We start from the raw sequence: 19,730 nt of genomic DNA on the forward strand, positions 1-19,730 counted from the left end.
TAAATTTCTTTCAATATAATAACCTTCTATGGTGTTTTGTTACATATTTGGCACTGAACAGTTACTCAAAATTTAATTGGGACAACTGTTGATATTTATTTTTCCTTTTTAAGCAAGACATTAATAGGACACAACCAATTTTAAAAATTATAAGAATATTATAATTTTTATTAATTCCATATTTTTAGTACAGGTACACAAATGTTTTGTTTATTGTTTATTTGTTCTTTTATCAAATTCACTATCAGTTTCAACTATACCCAGGCTAAGAATTTGTACACATGCATATTGATTTTCCCACTCTCTGATATTCAAGTTCTGTGTTTTTGTGTTGTCATGTTGTATATATTACTTTTGTGTGTGTGTGGTGGGAGGGGGGCTGTGAAATTAATCTGTCATTTGAATATTGTTTTTCTTCTATGCTTGAATGTACAGCAATATTTGGTTAGTAAATAGAATTAATTTTATGAAGATCTAGGAAATATCTTCTCAGGAACAACCTTTTTATTTAGGTTCTTTTTAATGTAAAAAATTTCCAACAGTTCACATTCTTTTCTGTGTCTCAGCCAAAATCAACCATTAAGTAGTCTTAAGAGCAAAGAATAGTAGGCAGTACCTTTAGAGCTACCATGTAAACAATTACTCATAAATCATGTCAGATTTTACAAACAACATTGACATTAATTATCTTGAATGTCATATAATATACTAGTCAACCAATAAAAACAGAAGCCAGTGAGTCTCTTGAAATTCAGTTTTGTACTGTCAAGTTATAGGCATCAATTGAATAATGTCTTGTATTATGATAAGATTTGCAAGAATTTGGTCTGTTATAGCTCATCATATGGTATGGGTTTTGCTTATTGTTGAAGGCAGTTCAGTGACCTTCCTTTTTTACCTTCTCATCCTTTGGTCTCTGGTGGATTTTTTTTTCAATGGCAATCATACCACATTCACCTATATCTATAATAATGATTGAAATGGTAAAAAGTTCTTCTTATGGTGGACCAAATATTTTTTTCTTCACAATTCCTTTAATTTCACCAAAAAAGACTTAATTACCAGAAATGTTTCTTTTATGGAACAAAAGTATTTCTAGGATACACAAACTATGGTTTATGATTAAAATATATCAAATACAGCAATAGTTCACATCCATTAATGAGCAGGTTACAATTGATTTTTCCAATCTTAAGATATAGAAGCAGAAAAAAAGCAGCCAATACATTTTTAAACCAATTTCAAAGTCTTAATATCTACCAGGTTGCTGAGATTAACTTCAATTGTCATATAAAGTTGGTGTGTACTCATTTTCTAACAACTGCTGGATATTTCTTAAATATGCATGTATGTATTGATGCATACACAAAAAGAAAACAAGAATGAGAATATATGATGAACAATTTATTGAACTACAAGAAAATTGTAAATTGAAACACATGATACTATACACATCTTATACAACTTGCCACATTTCAGAAGATCACCTAAAAAGAGCCAAATATCTGTTGGACCAAATAAGAGGTTTATTATTTTCAAATAAAACACAAAAAAAGTTATGTTTGTCCTGTTTTAGTAAAATCTTTTTGAAAAAAACATGAAGATCTGCCAGATCTGGTCACAAATACATGTACATGATGTATGAAAAGAAGATTATTACATCAATAAATAATGAACTGGTAACATTCACAAAAAAAGACTGAATGACCAGCATTCACAGTAGGTACTAAAGGTGCAATACCAACTTTCCCAAGACGGTACAAAATGACCAGCATTCACAAATAGAGGTACTAAAGGTGCAATACCAACTTTCCCAAGACGATACAGAATGACCAGCATTCACAAATAAGACAACACAAAATATTACCTGTATCATTAAAACATGAAATAAGATACCAAAGAATGACGTGTAATAAGCACATTTTTCTAGGTAAACACATGTTTGCGTTAACTATACTAAACATTCAATCTTTAAAAACTTCTCTCCTTTGAACTTTTCAAAGAATATCTTGTAATGTATTAAATTAAAAAAATTTTTAGCACATTTAAACCTCTTCAGATTTTTATTAATTTAATTTTGTCTCTCATCACAGGAAAATTATGATTTTCCAAGAATTTAAAATTTATTTTTTAAAAGTGGCAAATTACATAAACATATAGAGAAAAATACTATGCAAGATATCATATATCTTATTTTTGATTAAAATGTTCATTCACTATCCATGGAAAGTCCTTCAAAGACAGCAAACCAATATCTCTATATTCCAATTCACTTACCTAAAATAAAAAAGAAAAAAGAACATTTTATAACTTTTTGCAAGGCAAGTATCAATATGCCCCTCTTATTATCATGTCATGCAGACAAATATAATAAACGGCTTAGCTTTCATAACTTTTTCATTTTAAATCCAACAACACCATCAGTTTTTTTCTTCAGATTAGCTTGATAAAAGTACAAGTTACAAGTTGTAAAATAGTAACTGATATACATATTTATAAACATACAATGATATTCAATTACAAGTAACGACCTATATGACCAATTAATTAATAAGTACTTACAAAATAGGAAAATGCATCTTGGGTCAACTTTGTCTGAAAGAGTTAAAACCTTATTTATTTAATAATTTTTAAATTTTTAAACGGACACTTTAAGATATTTTTTTATTAATCATGGCAGTACCGAAGTATTGAATACTGCGCTAATGATACCCTCGAGTCCTGATAGTCCACCAGCATATATATCAAATAAGTGCTGTACAAAAATAAAACAACACGTTATTTATTTCGTGCGTCCGGAGAAATTTTCTGTATTTATCTTCATCAGGAACGTTTAAAACCCATTATTTGAAAGCCGGGGATGTATATAATAACTGAAACTGTTGCCAAAAAGGACATCTTTCTTGCTGTGCGGGATGAATAAATTCGAATCAACATCCGGCCAGATTGGGGACGTTAAAGCCTTGTGTAGAGAAAGTACTACTCCTCTGTACGGTAGAACAGAATTGTCATTGACATCCATTAATGAGTCGGCGACGTGACGAAGCTGTTTCATGTACAAGTATCTTGTCTAATGAAGGGATATATCCTACTTTGTAAAGAATCACTGATTCAAACAAAAAATTCGCAGAAACTAACATTATCAAAAAGCTTGGTTTCTTGATTGACAACATATTTGTTACGTTTGGAGGACGTGTATTTCAACAGATTGTCGGCATTCCAATGGGAACCAATGTTGCACCTCTTATTGCCGACTTGTTCCCATTTCTAAGTAGCAACATTCCAGCAGCACCTGCATACGGGGTATATATCTCCCAATTGATACGATATTCCCGTGCTTGCATTTCCTATCATGATTTTCTTGATAGAGGTTTGCTGCTCACAAGGAAGCTATTAAACCAAGAGTTCCAAATGGTGAAGTTGAAATCATCCCTTCGTAAATTTTACGGACGCCATCACGAGTTGGTTGACCGTTATGGAATAACCGTTTCACAAATGATATCGGATATGTTCCTTACGTCGTAACTACAACCCCCTTCCCTTTCATGAATATGACCTACCGAACTAGACTATTTACCGGATTTGTAATCACATAAGCAACACGACGGGTGCCACATGTGGAGCAGGATCTGCTTACCTTTCCGGAGCACCTGAGATCACCCCTAGTTTTTGGTGGGGTTCGTGTTGTTTATTCTTTAGTTTTCTATGTTGTGTCGTGTGTACTATTGTTTTTCTGTTTGTCTTTTTCATTTTTAGCCATGGCGTTGTCAGTTTGTTTTAGATTTATGAGTTTGACTGTCCATTTGGTATCTTTCGTCCTCCTTTTTTAATAATGAGACTGACTTCAACCAGGAACCTCTTAGAAAAAAGGATAAGAAGTAAGCAACATCCTTTTACTTTACTTTCCGCTATATAGATGATGTTCTATCACTAAATGATTCAAAATTTGTTATTATGATGAACGCATATTGAACTAGAGATAAAGGATACTACAAATACAGTTAAGACTTAACGACAAAAGAGATGATGTAAGCTTCCAAATTGTGAACTTTCCATTTCTTTGTAGCAATATTCTAGCAGCGCCAGCATACGGAGTATATAGCTCCCAAGTGATACGATATTCCCGGGCCCGTATTTACTATCAGAATTTCCTTGATAGAGGGTTGCTGCTCACAAGAAAGCTATTAAACCAAGAGTTCCAAATGGGGTAGTTAAAATCATCCCTTTGTACATATTACGGACACAATCCCAAGTTGGTTGACCGTCATGGAATAACCGTTTCACAGATGATATCGGATATGTTCATTATGCCGTTTCCCTTTCATGAATGTGACCTACTGAATTAGACTGTTTACCGGATTTGTTATAGCATGAGCAACACAACTGGTGCCACATGTGGAGTAGGATCTGCGTACCCTTCAGGAGCACCCTTTTGGTGGGGTTCGTGTTGCATAGTCTTTAGTTTAATACTATGCTCTGTCTTGTGTACTATTATTTGTCTGTTTGTCTTATTTTCTTTTTTAGCCATTGCGTTGTCAGTTTATTTTCGATTTATGAGTATTACTGACGCTCTGGTATCTCAACCCTCTTTTATGAGTTATCAACCGTTGTTATTTTGTGAAAGACTTCCATTTGATCCCCCCTGGTCGATAGAAGAAGCATAATACACATTTAAAAAGGGCGTCCAATTGTATTTTCGCTGTTTGAATCTACATCATTCATATGCAATAGAACTTTAAGATATCAAACAAGAAACAACATTTAACTCATTATTTTGGCAATACAGAAGACAAAAAAACAATGCAAATACCATTATAAAGATACAGTATAAAAGTTGATCGTGAGTGCCAAAACCATGTTAAATTTACGTAAAGACGATGATAGATTGGTGTTTTATGTCAATAGGCAAGGCAAATAGCATTGGCATTTTAAAGGAAGATATAAGCAGCAAATATCATTGTTCAATTTCGTTGGTTTGATAGTCTGGAGATCGAACCCATGACTTTCAGCACTCAGGACTAGACAGTTTAACTCAAGACCATCGAGACAATTCTGTATCTGAAAAAAATCATATATTCTGACGCTTTATAATCGATCGCTAGACATTCGAATAGAGTTTCACAATAATGCCATGAACAGTTTAGGAATGCACGATATTAAAGGGTTCGTAAAATTTACTAGAAAAGAAATAAGGGAAAAATGGATTCGTGTTTTATACAATTTAGGCAAATAAAACCTACCCTCGAGCTCCTCGCACACAAACAAGCAAAATTCCATAAAAGCCGATTGTTTTAACCAATTTTAAAATCAATTAAGCCAGGAATGATTTGCAGGATAATGTTTGTACGTGATTACTTTATAAAGAATATTTTGTTTACAATAAAAAAAAAATGTATACGTGAAATACCACCTTCAATCAAATTCCACCGTTAATCCCTTTTTGAGATACAAGATCATACTATTTAACAATTTGAACAATTTATGTATCTTTAGATACTTATTATAATGAAAGTAACGAAAATATTCAGTTGCTAATTAAACATTATAAAAACCTTACTGAATATTGAAACAACATTTTGAGTACGAATAAAAGTACAATGATGCTACAAATATCTAAAACAGCTAACTTGATTTACCAAAAATTTGCAAACAACAAGCCATAACCCGGATTTTGTAATTTTCTACTGTAAATAACAAATAATACACGATGGTCTTGAAGTATAGTTTATATATGTACTGACGTTGTTTATCATCTTAATAACATGTTATAGTATTCTTTTAATTATTTTTGTAAATTATTACTTTCATTTGGGAATATACTTTTGACGTGGCTCCGTACCTATCAATCTGTGTTATTATGCTATGGGAAATATATGAATTGTTGTCTTCCGTTTTTGCCAATGTCATTTGAATATGTGCCTTTTTATTTTGCTTTGTTGACATGTTAATTTTGTTTGTTTTTATAGAGATTAAGATGTATAAGATAATAACACCAAATGTCCCGTCTATCTTCCCGGTCGACTTCCTGTTAACGGATCAACACTTTGCATTTATTTTGGTTGTTCTCTTCTTGAACATGGATTACTCCCATAGTTTACTGAGGGAAAAACTATGGTCACTCATGGTGTTTTTTTGACCGGCAGTAAAGCCCTTCCAAAAGTGATTCGTTGTTTAGTTTGTGATGTATAAATACACAGCAACGTCTGGTAATAATGCAGCATTCAAATTTGGCCACACCTTATTCCAATCGCCCCCTAATGCTGGAAATTCCAATTGTGTTTTTGCCTCATGACGTGAAACAAACAACAAACATTCAAAAAAGTGTGCCAAAGTCGTATCTCTAGCGTGACTAAATGAACACCCGAGTCTATGATGTGATAAAAAACAGAGATCGAATATAACAGATTTTCATTGACATGCATTATATTATGCAAATAGTAAAGTCACAAAAATACTATACTCTGAGGGAAATTTAAATCGAAAAGTCCCTAATCAAATGGCAAAATCAAATGATAAAACACACCAAACAATTGAACAACACTTGTCATATTCCTGACTTGGTACAGACATTTTCAAATGTAGAAAATGGTGGATTGAACCTGGTTTTATAGCGCTAAACCTCTCACTTGTATGAAAGTCGCATCAAATTCCATTATATTTACCAAGATTCGTGAACAAAACAGACTAAATAGGTAAAATAGTCAAAATGTGGGTACTGCAGTCATCAATTTGTCACAATCTCAAAACAAATAAATATTTATACATATGTTCATAAGACATAAAACATTCAAATATGTCTATTAACATGCGCCGACAATTTCTAAGTTCCATTAACATGTGGCGATGCTGTTTTCTGAGTTATATCCCCTTGTTGTTTTGGGAAAGACTTCAATTTGAAACGCCTGGTTGACAGAATAAGCAAAATAGTCAGGTGAGGTGGGGTCCAATGGAAGTCTTGTCGCTGTTTACATCTCCCTCATTAATATGCCATTGAACCTGAAACACAATTCAGTCCAGAAGCAGCACCTAAACCAGAATCAAACGCAATACAGACAACACAGTTAAAAAAAATCATCGTAAATGCTTGCGGAACCCAAAATCAATTTAAACGTATATATCTGAAGATGATGATAGATTGGTGGTTAACGTCCATTATAAAATATCACACGCATATTAAGACGAGGCCGTTTTAAAGACGGATATGAATATGAACCCTGTTTTATAATATACCGAGATTTCAACGCACTTGTTTACACTGTTACAGTGTACAAAAATGCTGTGTTTGACTACGGTAATGGACAACAACTGTTAAATCCCTGACTTGGTACAGGTATTTTCTTATGTAGAAAATTGTGGATTAACCTGGTTTTATAGCTAGCTGAACCTTTCACTTGTATGACAGTCCTATCAGATTCGATGTGTGGCAAAATAAACAGCCATAATAGGTAAAAATGTCAAAAGTAGGTGTACAGCAGTCAATATTGTGTTATAATCTTAATCATTATACAAAACAATCATAAGCATTGTTTTAATCATTTTTTTAAATCAGATTAGCCAGAAATGAAATGAATGATAATGTTTATATGGCTTGCTTTATAAAGAATATTTTCTTTAGAGTAAAAATTGTGGATTTTGATACCCACTTAATTAAATTCCATCACAAATCCTATTATTTGTGATACAATTTAATAAACAATTTAATTAATTTATAATATCTAAAAATACCTATTGTAATGAAAGAAATGAAAATAAATATCCCGTTGTTAAGTTACCAGAATATTGACACAACAGATTGGGGGTCGAAGAAAATACTATCATTGAAATTGCTACAAATACAATTTTAGCAAATTCGCTTTCCCAAAAATTGCCAAAAGCAACCCTTATTCTGGATTTTGTAAGTTTTCAAAGTAAATTTGTTTTCATAATTTCATTTCTAGTTGATATTGGCTAAAGCCATCCACCGAAATCCCGTAAAGGCAATTGTCCAATTTTTAGTGCCTTGACAATTTCGTCTTTTTTTATATATACGAGATAAAAACAACTAGTCTAATTGTAAAATAGTATATTTTGTATATACAAGTTTGTCATAATCTACCAAAATCTACATTCAACACCTCTGAAAAGTACTTGCGCATTTACACGAGACAGGGGTTAAATATTTTAATTTATTCTTCAACATTTTCTAGTTTAATTTGTAAATTATTTAATGGAATAGATAAAGTAGAGACTTATTTATAAACGTACAATCAAGTTCAGTTGATTAAAAAAAAAGAAACGTATACATGTACATAAAAACAAGGTAAAATATTTTACTATAACTGCTGTGTGTAGGGGTGAGAATGATAAATCTTTGTTTGCAAATAGCAACAAATAATTCGTGTACATTTTACTATAATTCGATGCTAAATTGGAATTTACTTGTGAAGTTTTTTTTAAATGAAAGATAAAGATACGACTTTACCTTATGATATCTCAGTATGATATAACATGTTTTTTGACAAAAATAGAAAAAGTTGTCATCGATTTTTTTTTTTAAATCTTTAATAGATCAAGAGAGATAACTGATATATTAATTTATATAAAGGAATGGACTATATATTTACACATTTTGTTTATGTAGGAAACGAAAGAGTTGGATTCCCCTTGTCTCTTTTTATTTACTCGAAAAGAACATTATTTCACTACTTGTAGCCTGAAAAAAAACTCGTTGACCCATATTTTTTATGATATATTTTGAATTAGCACGATTTTAATAAAAGACATTTTTTGCAAAGTGTGAACATATTCTATAGTTTTCTATAAGACCCCCTCCCTTTTTCTGTCCCAATATGCATTAACTTTATAATTACACATTCGCATGCACATTATCATTATTCATAATTCTAATGAGAATCGTCCGAGTTACACGATTTCCCCAAAAAAATGTTGTTGTACACCTGTTGCGGATGCAGTATCAAAATAATATAAATATATTTGTATATCTTTATATCTGTCAACAGTTATGTCCCTTTTTAATATACTTATATATAAGGACAAGGTAAAAGAGAATAAGCTGCGAATATTTCAATGAGGATAATACTTTCTCAAATATCTTACGTGAGTGGAGTTGAGAAATGTGCTTTTCATCTGTATAATAACCTTTGTTTGGTGTACATGGTGTATGTGTTTTTCTTATCCCCGAAAATAAATAAACAAATGTTTCAGTACTTCCGTGTTCGTATTATAAAATTGCTAATGATTTGTTTACTTCTTGTAAAAAGTAAAACCATACATCCTTCTTGAAAAGGTCATTAGAACTGAAGGCAGAGGACTCTAAACAGCTTGTTTGTTTTTATAAATTGTGATGCTGTTTTTATTGTTCATGTTTGATATGTATGTATATATATGTTTATTGTGTTAATACATGTTGATCACAAGCGGTAAAGTTTATAAGACAATAAAATATTTGATCAGATTTGATTTGATTAAAAGACATTTAAACTTTGTCTATCATATTGTAGAAGAAAATGTATGATTAGTAATACTAGTATATAAGAAAATGTATGAGAGTGTGTGTGCTTCATTTGGATAACTTGGTTTATTTGTTTTAGGTATATTTGAAATATAGCTCTTCAACGATTTTCGGTACTTATCCATCTTCGGATTTCAAATGTTTGGCTTTGAGTGTTCCTGATGAAGGTAAATGCAGAAAAGCACTTCGGACGCAATAAATTATTAAACGTGTTTTTTTCCATTTTTTACGGTTTTAATTTAACTTTACAAAATTTCACTTTAAACATTGAATAGACATAATTAAACACACAAACACATATAGCTATCAAGAGATAAATGAATGCATTGGATGTATCAAAGAGGGACGAAAGATACCAGAAGGACAGTCAAACTCATAAATCGAAAATAAACTGACAACGCCATGTCTAAAAATGAAAAAGACAAACAGACAAACAAAAGTACACATGACACAACATAGAAAACTAAAAAAGAAACAACACGAACCCCACCAACAACTAGGGGTGATCTCAGGTGCTTCGAAAGTGTAAGCAGATCCTGTTCCACATGTGGCACCTGTCGTGTTGCTTATATATATAAATGTGATAAAACTGATAACAAATCCGGTAATAGTCTAATTCGGTAGGTCACATTCATGAAATGGAAGGGAATTGTAGTTACGACGTAAGAAACATATCCGATATCATTTGTGAAACGGTTATTCCATAACGGTCAACCAACTCGTGATGGCGTTCGTAAAATTTACGAAGTGATGATTTCAACTTCACCATTTGAAACTCTTGATTTAATTGCTTTTTGTGAGCAACAACCCTCTATCATGAAAATCATGATAAGAAATGCAAGCACGGGAATATCGTATCTATGTTTGCTTCTCATATCTGAGTGGCGTCAGCCCCAAAGTATGAGACGACTACATCCTAGTTGTATAGAAGTTATATTAAAATAAATACTTTCTCTGTTCTATTGTTCTAAAAAGAACAATTATTTTGATTAAATAGAAAAAGCGTCAATATCTCAAATTTTCTAGATGCAGTAACACTTTCAGAAGATGTTTTGCAGTTATGGATCTGGGATGATCCTAATTGCGCCTATGTTTCTGTGATCAAATTGATATCACTCCTGACTTGAGGAATTATTAAACCCAAACAAACAAATTCTGATTGCATAGACTCAAATTTTTAAATATATTGCTCAGTTAGAGGCACTTCGGAGCAGTGCGAATATAAACTGGGCGACCGGTGTATGTTAATCACGAAGCTTTTTATTTCAAAACTGACTGACAATTGCTAGCAGACAGAAGTAGGTGTAGAAAGCAAATGTGTTCTATTCCTTAAAAATCGAAACCTCTGACTACCTTTGAGACTTATTGCACCAACATGTTGGTCAAATATCTGATTTAAATATTTGAAACGTATATTGGGATTGAATTTCTATTTCACGACAACACGACAAACGTCTAAGTTATTTTTTCAGATTGAAAAGCATGTCAATGTGCAGGTGAAACAATGTAGAAATACACAAAATGAATCACACTAATTAGTGCAATAAAAAAATGCAATATGATGTAATTTTTAGTAAATATAAATATGGAAGACGTCCACAAAATTTCAAGCATCGTATCTAAAACGTTATATATCACAGAGCAAGGGGTAAGCAATAAAATAGCAAATTTGCACAAAAACATAGTACACTGTAACACTATGTTCAGCACTGCAAGGAATGAAATGTGTCAAATACATTGTGGTGGAAGTTATGCAGAAGGTTTGTATTGTCCAGGTAGTGATTATGATATGATGATGGCCATTCCAAATATTTTAGTTTGTTCGAATGGAAAGAAAAGAATCCACAGAAATACCAATATCTTCCGAATGGATTCTACAAAATGTCGAGCAGGATTCTTCACGCTCGTTTTAAAACAGCTTGATAGTTCGGAAAATGATTTATTTCAGGTTTTGGGAAAAGATATAATCGTTATGCTAGAAAAAGACAAAGAAGTAAATCTTCTGTCTAGCGAAAAAATTTTACAGTTCTCAGTCGCTGTTTCTAAGAGGTTTGCACCAAATGCTTTCAATTACTCACAACATGGGCCAGCTGCTGCAACACGTACTGAAATTTATTCTCATGGTTTTATGGCCGGAAAAGGTTTCCTTGAATTTGACATTGACTTTTGTTTTGGTGTAAGGTACGATGGGTGGCCAACAGAAGCAGACGAGTGGGTTACAAGACAACGTAAATACAACTGGCCTCAGAAAGATCTGATTGAGAAGATTCGTTCTCTTGATTGCCATCTTGTTCCCGTTGGAGACAAGACATCCCAGAATAGTCATCTAGAATGGCGGTTGTCATTTTTGCTTTGTGAACGGGAGCTTGTGTGGAGTTTTAATGATATTCAAATACAGCTTTATTTTTTGCTGAAAGTATTACTGAAATCGGAACTGGAACAATTGTATCAAGACCAGCTTAGCCCGTATTGCTTGAAAACCGCAGTATTCTGGTATTCAGAATCGCACGATCTAAACGAATGGAACGAGTATAATCTATTGGGCCTTGTCAAAGATTGCTTGCTGTTTATACTGTCTTTTATTAAAAACGGAGAACTCCAACATTACTTTGATCGAAATATAAATTTGTTGTATACAAAATTCGCTGATATTGAAAGAAAACAGAGGTTTATTGAGAAAAATAAAAGAACTTTCGAAAAATGTTATTCAAGCAGTAATCAATCTACTGTACCAAGAAGATGTAAGTAAAGCATGGAGCAAAAGCAATGGAGATCCGAAAACTTTCCTTCTTTTATGTGATGATGTGGATTTTCTCGTAACGTCGTTTCACAAACGCCGATATCTACATGACCAGTTATACACATATAAAGGCATATCACCTTTTTTTTTTACAGTATAGTAATTTACGACTTTGAGACACTGTGGTTCATCTGGAAATATGTTAGTACTAATAAGTATGATGGTATTGACGATGATTTCTTAAACAGTGTTAGAAAATTTCTGACAATCAGAGTTGGAGTGAGTATTAGACTTAGTGAAGCACTGAAAAAACTAAATGAAGATGAATAAATACGCGCAGAAAGAGCAATCCTAAGTGCAATAGATATAGATAGAATATCTGGATATCTTTATCTTGCAACTTTTTACCTTTATATTAACGAATTGAACTTGGCCATTCACACACTTGCTCGTGTTCTAAAAACGAATGAAGAAACAATTTTAATTTATCCAGGGGAGTGTTCTACACATAAAGGGATTGGAATGACGTCCAGTAACATGTTATTTCAAACTGAAGGCCCTTTTTTAACAGGAAATATAAAAACAAGTGCTTGTGTAGGTTTTGATTTAATGTTTTCCTCAACTGATATATTATTTGTACCTGATCCTGTCAAGTATGAATGTGCCCTTGTTCAACTTGTCCCTGAAGGATTAATCATCATACATCCTGTGATATATGCATATTTTCTATTGACTTTTACTATGTACCACTCTGGAAACGTGCAAAAAACATGCGCATATTTAGAAAAACTAGAAAGAGCAGTTATGGAAGCTCAGGGTGGATGTCAACATTTTAGAGCGCTTAATTTGCTTGGATATTGCTACTTGCGTATTGGGCGATTCGATTCAGCATATAAAAGTTTTATAGAATCTATGAAGCAGACAGTGGGGTATTACCAAAATACTGCTATTTATCATATTATAATTCTCATTTTTAAAATTATAGAGATGGGTGTGCATGATACTATCCTGTAGAAACAATAAATGTTAGCAAACATTGTGGATACTTTCGAAGTTGACTTAAGATATATTTTGAGTAAACAAGCAAGATAACGTTATCCATCATATACCAGACTATGTCTTTTTGATGTTGCAGTCCTATTGGTATGCCTGCTCTACTGAGACACGACCTATAGGACAGGTCTGCTCCAACTAGACAAGTCCTGTGAACACATCTGATTTTGACCTACTAATCTGTTACAGTTGTATTTGGATATCGTAATATGGTTTTCTGTTTTTGTTTACTAGTTGTATTGAATATACTTTTGGTACAATTTTACAAGTGTTACTTAATTTTTATAATTCGTGTCTATACCGAAGTATGTAATTTCACATGATTAATCATGAAAAATTATTTTAAAAATCCCTTAAAATTACGTACAAGTTAGCAACTACATGTTACAGTACGGCCTTCAACAATGATTAAAACCATACGCTTAAGCACCCGTCTTAGCAAGTGTTAAACAATAGATAAAAATTGAGAATGGAAATGAGGAATATTTCAAAGAGCCAACAATCCGACTAAAGAGCAGATAACAACCGAAGGCCACCAATGGGTCTTAAATGCTGCGAGAAAATCCTGCATCCGGAGGTGGACCTCGGCTGGCCCTTTAATAAATATATGTACTAATTCAGTGAAAATGCACGTCATACTAAACTGTTAAACATATTAATGAACTAGAATTAAAAAAAGATAAAAGACTGATAAAGGCTAGAGGCACCTGACTTGGGACAAGTGCAAAAATGCGACGGGGTTTATTAAACTTGTTTTGTGAGATCTCAATCCTCCCACTAGCCTATGTAGAGTAAGGAAGAACACAACAATACGCACTTAAAAATACGTTCAAAAGAAGCCGAATCACTATATGCGTTTTATTCGAGAGATGAGCATTTCAGGGGAGCACTATCCTTACATTGATATTCTCCTTGATTTCATAAAAAGAAGATAACACCACGTTATTATTTTAATGACCTAATACTTTTAAACTACCTTGTTGAATGAAAGCTACTTATAAATCGCTTACAATTAAGCTCTGTAAATATTTGAAGAATGCATGGAAAGCTAGATCTGATATTATTTGTTAGTTATATTATTATTGTATTGATCTCTGCTATCAGTTTTTTTGTCACATTGCGTCATTTACTATATATTTCCATAGCATATCCTGCATTCTTTTAAAAATGAAATATGCATACAATATGTTTGTTCCTAAAAAGTGTGTTGCTTATTGTGACTCCTAATCACTTACTGGAGTCAACTTTTTTCAGTGTGTGGTCCCTGAAACAAGTATAGTCGGTAGTTATGAATATTTTTGTCCTACCAAGTTTTATTTGGAAAGGATGGAAGTCGGACTAGCAAGACGTGTTAATTTTGAAAATGTATTTTCGTTAGAATGAAAACGAAACATGTCGATGAAAATTTTAAGATTAAAAGACTTTGCAGTAAACTGGTCAATGCACTACGACCCACAGAAGTAAATATGTATTTTTTTCGTTGACTATTATTATATTTATTAATTCAATTCAAATCACATCAGCGCATATCTCACGGCTCCATGATGTGCAAGTATAATAAAAATGAGAATGGAAATGGGGAATATGCCAAAGAGACAACAACCCGACCATAGAGAAAAACAACAGCAGAAGGTCATCAACAGGTCTTCAATGTAGCGAGAAATTCCCGCACCCGGAGGCGTCCTTCAGCTGGCCCCTAAACAAATATATGCTAGTTCAGTGATAATGAACGCCATACTTATTTCCAAATTGTACACAAGAAACTAAAATTAAAAATAATACAAGACTAACAAAGGCCAGAGGCTCCTGACTTGGGATAGGCGCAAAAATGCGGCGGGGTTAAACATGTTTGTGAGATCTCAACCCTCCCCCTATACCTCTAGCCAATGTAGATAAGTAAACGCATAACAATACGCACATTAAAATACAGTTCAAGAGAAGTCCGAGTCTGATGTCAGAAGATGTAACCAAAGAAAATAAACAAAATGACAATAATACATAAATAACAACTATAATGATGATAGCTATAACTATAATAATAATGACTACTAGCAGTTAACTGACATGCCAGCTCCAGACTTCAATTAAACTGATTGAAAGATTATGATTTCATCATATGAACATCAGGCACAATCCTTCCCGTTAGGGGTTTAGTATCATACCATCATAACATATATGAGAAGATCATAACCCGTGTCATGCCAACAACTGGTTTTTTAATAAATGTGTTTAGTTCCGATGCAAAGACCCTATAAGTGAATCAATATTAACGCCAAAACATGCAATCTTTAATGACCTGACAACAGTATCGTAACTATATCCCTTCTTAATAAGTCTATTCAAAGGTTTTGTTAGTTTTTGAGGTAAATACTGACACCTTTGTACTTTATAAAGAATATTTCCATAAAAAATTGGATGTGAAATACCTGAACGTATAAGAAGTCTGCATGTTGAGCTATATTTACGAATGATGTCCTTATACCGATGATAAAATTTAGTAAATGTTTTGACTAGTTTGTGATATCGAAAACCCTGGTGTAATAATTTTTCAGTAATACATAAATTTCTCTCGTTAAAATCTAAAACATTGTTACATACACGAGCGAATCGTACAAGTTGAGATATATAAACACCGTAAGATGGTGACAAGGGAACGTCACCATCTAAAAATGGATAATTAACGATAGGAAATGAAAATCATCTCTTTTATCATAAATTTTAGTATTCAGCTTTCTGTTAATGATATAGATATCAAGATCGAGGACAGGGCAGTGGTCATTGTTAGTATTAGCTTTATTTAAAGTAAGTTCAACAGGATAATTTTCTTTAATATACATACTGAAGTCGTCATTATTGAGAGCCAAAATATCATCCAAATATCTAAAAGTATTATTAAATTTGTTTATCAGATGTTGTTTCGATGGGTCTTTGCTTATTTTTGTCATAAATTGTACCTGCATGGAACTTTTATATACACAACCATCTGCAATGAATAGTAATAAAGAATTTCTTCTGAAAAGATCTATACAACTCAGTGCTGTTTGGTCGGCATAAAATGAAAAATGAACAAGTTATAGAGACAATAGTTAACTCTGTTTTAACTCTTAAAACCTTTTTTGTTCAATATGGAGGGTAAATCATGCTCTGTATGAAAGCTTATATTGACAAAGTTATTAAAACAGGAGGCAAAAGAAGTAAAATTTATTCATCTTTGAACGTTGGTAATAGTTTTAAATTAATCAACAGAGGAAAATCAAAAGTTTAAATTCATTTCGTTTTCATAATAGCAAGATTCTTTCGAGGCAATTTAATAATTTGCATGGGTGTAAATTATATTCAAATGGGACTCTTGGTAGAACGATCCCGTCGATAACTTGAATATGTCTCAGGATAGTGCAGATGTAACAAGATGTGACTGTGATCTTTTGCACAGGAAACACTAGACAAAAAAGTCAATACTTACAATTGCCAAATTTGCCGAATACAAGCAAAGGGGAAAATGAGAGTTATGACTCAAAAGACGCACATTTGTGTTAAAACGTACAGTACGATCCTGAAATAATAGTCGGTAGGAAAAATTGTATCATATTTTCAAGAAAAAAGAAGGACAGAACATAAAACTGGAATATAAAAAACTCCATATAAACAATGTTTTATTCAAACCAAGAGGGGCTGTACATGTTGAATCATGATTCACGAGAGGTTAATACAAAAACTTAATATTGTTCCATGAAATGTAAATAAACTAAATGAGAAAAGCTAGGGCAAAACAATGTTCAAATTGTGTTTTTATAGCATGTTAGTGATAAGTCTACTGATATATATAAATTACGATTTTTTTTTAGTCAATTGTTAACCAAGGTAAAAGTTAAAGGTGCATGCCGGAATACTGACATATGGGTTAATTTAGTTATTGATAAATATGTGGCTGTTTTGGTTTTATTTTCATATTATTTGTTTTCTATATATATTTTTTAATGTAAATAAGATATTGATCTTCAGGGAACGCCTTTGCATCGCAATGATATAAAAAATATCATTAGAATTTGGAAATCGATCAAATTGTCATGGATTACTACAGTCTTAGTTCAAAGGTGTTTCACCCCTAAACACTACTAGCTGATATTCCATATAATGACAACATTTAAAAAAAAAACGTTGTTAAAACTAATATGAGGTCCGATTTTGATGAAATTGTAATTTAAAACTCATAAATGTAAATAGTTTTTGTGCTCATTAATTATGAAATGTGTGTTTGACATGTCTCATCATTGTAGAATCATTTCATATCCATGACAAGAACTTGAACTGCAGCATTATTGTATTTAATCATTGAAAAAAATATTCGTATCAGACACGAAATTGTGATCTTCAGTAGAATGTTTTATCAAAAAAAACTATGATGTGTTTTAGGCAGCAACCATATCAAGTTAACTTCAAAGGTGTAGGCTTTTTTCTAACTTCTGAATTTTCCCCGTACAAAACCTCAAGTTTTCGCATGCAAAATCTGGGACTATTATTTAATATACACTAATAGTAAGTGTAATAGTCACAGTCAAAATAAAGCCCTATAAAGTCACTGAAATCAGACTGAAATCTTAAGGGTGTGTCTAGATATCAAAGGAAAAGGAAAACTTTAAATTGTTATGAAGAAATAAAATATGATATTAGTTGTTTTAACTTGTGACATGTCACGGTAAAACTGCGTGTTGTCGTTTCCTAAAATTGAGAATGGAAATGGGAAATGTGTCAAAGAGACAAATCATGTTATCAAACCGTGAGAACAAAAATTATGATATTTAATTAATAACCATGCAAACATAACAAATTTCATTTATTTGAAATATGTTCGGTTGAAACAAAGAAATGTAAAAAGTTAAGGGAAGAGACTTTTTGTCGAAAGAGGACACATACATATTCGAGTTAACAGTGGTATCTTGGACCATGGTGGTCCGTGTAATTAGGAGAAAGATACACTGGGGACTGGAGAATATGTACTTTAAGAGCCAGTCTGCCATAAAACCATGCAAAATTGTCCAAATCCAAAATATTCCAATCAGACTGATATTTTGTATTTTAGATACCTTATATGTAATAACTATTTGTGCAAAATATTTTGAAAAAATATTCAGCCATTTTTTGTGTATGCCAAACATTCGATAATTGTCCATTTCTGTACATACAAAGGCCATTTTTAGCCTATTTGAGGGTATTTTGACCCGATTTTTTTTAGTGTTATATAAAAAATACAGCTTAATGATAACAAATATCTTAACAAACAACTTAAAATGAAAGAAAATTATGATAATTCAAAAAGTTGTGACATTTCTCAATACCCCTACTGACAGGTTGAAACTGCATGGTTTTGAAAAAGTGCCGATTCAGCAAAATTTGTATATATTTAAAGGCTTGAATCTTGTAAGATCATGTTTTATTTTCAATTAAATGTAATATATCATAAAGCTTATATATATATTTAGAAAATACAAGAAAATGGAGCCTGGCAAATGATACCTTCTTACAAAAAAATCATAATTAAAGATGGACATGATGGCAATTTTGCCGAATTTGTGATTTTTTCATCTGTTTCAATAGAAACTTTTCAAAACTATATGATAGTCAAAATACTAGAAAAATAATGACTAAACTAATGTTTACTGCTTATATTAATTGAATAAACTAAGTTTAACTTAGTTTAAATTAGAAAATATACTAAAGGAGTTAGTCCGGTAAGACCCTTTTTTTGCCTTTTTTCCCCTAAACTGAGCATTTTTACAATATGTTTAAAATAAAAACTTATTCATAAGAAAATTACTTTAGTAACTAAAAAATAGGCTGTTTTAATTACAATACTATGCACACTCAGCAAGCAATATCATCATGAGTTCTTCACAATTTTAGCATTTTATCATGTTTATAATATGCTAGTTTTTAACGCTTTTTGTCTAAATTCAAAGTGGCCTCAATTGAGTTCAGTCTTAAATTTTTAAAGCATGTTGTATTTATATTGATTCATAAAACTGTTTAACATATAAAAGATAATGACTAAACATGAATGCAGCCCCTTACAATTTAGACAAAAAACTATCGTAAAGGTACTTAAAATTCTAAGCACTACTCCTTCAGATGAAATCAGGATATTTTTTTTTCTAAAATAGTATAAAAATGTAGACAAAATTGTTCAAACTGCACAGCCTTGTACATTCAGTTGTTAATGTCTGTGTCATTTTGGTCTCTTGTGGACACATGTCTTATTGGCAATCATACCACATCTTCTTTTTATATGTAATCTATTTCCAGAAAAGTGGAAGATTTTATAGTTTTGTGAATATCATAGAATTGTGCTTCTTACCTCAAAAAGTTCTATATTTTGTAAAATTGTGATAAAGCTTTAGGCCAAATATAAAGAGACTACTCCTAATAGTT

The sequence above is a fragment of the Mytilus galloprovincialis genome, chromosome 12 (assembly GCF_965363235.1).
Source record: "Mytilus galloprovincialis chromosome 12, xbMytGall1.hap1.1, whole genome shotgun sequence".
In the NCBI taxonomy this organism is placed as follows: Eukaryota; Metazoa; Mollusca; class Bivalvia; order Mytilida; family Mytilidae; genus Mytilus; species Mytilus galloprovincialis.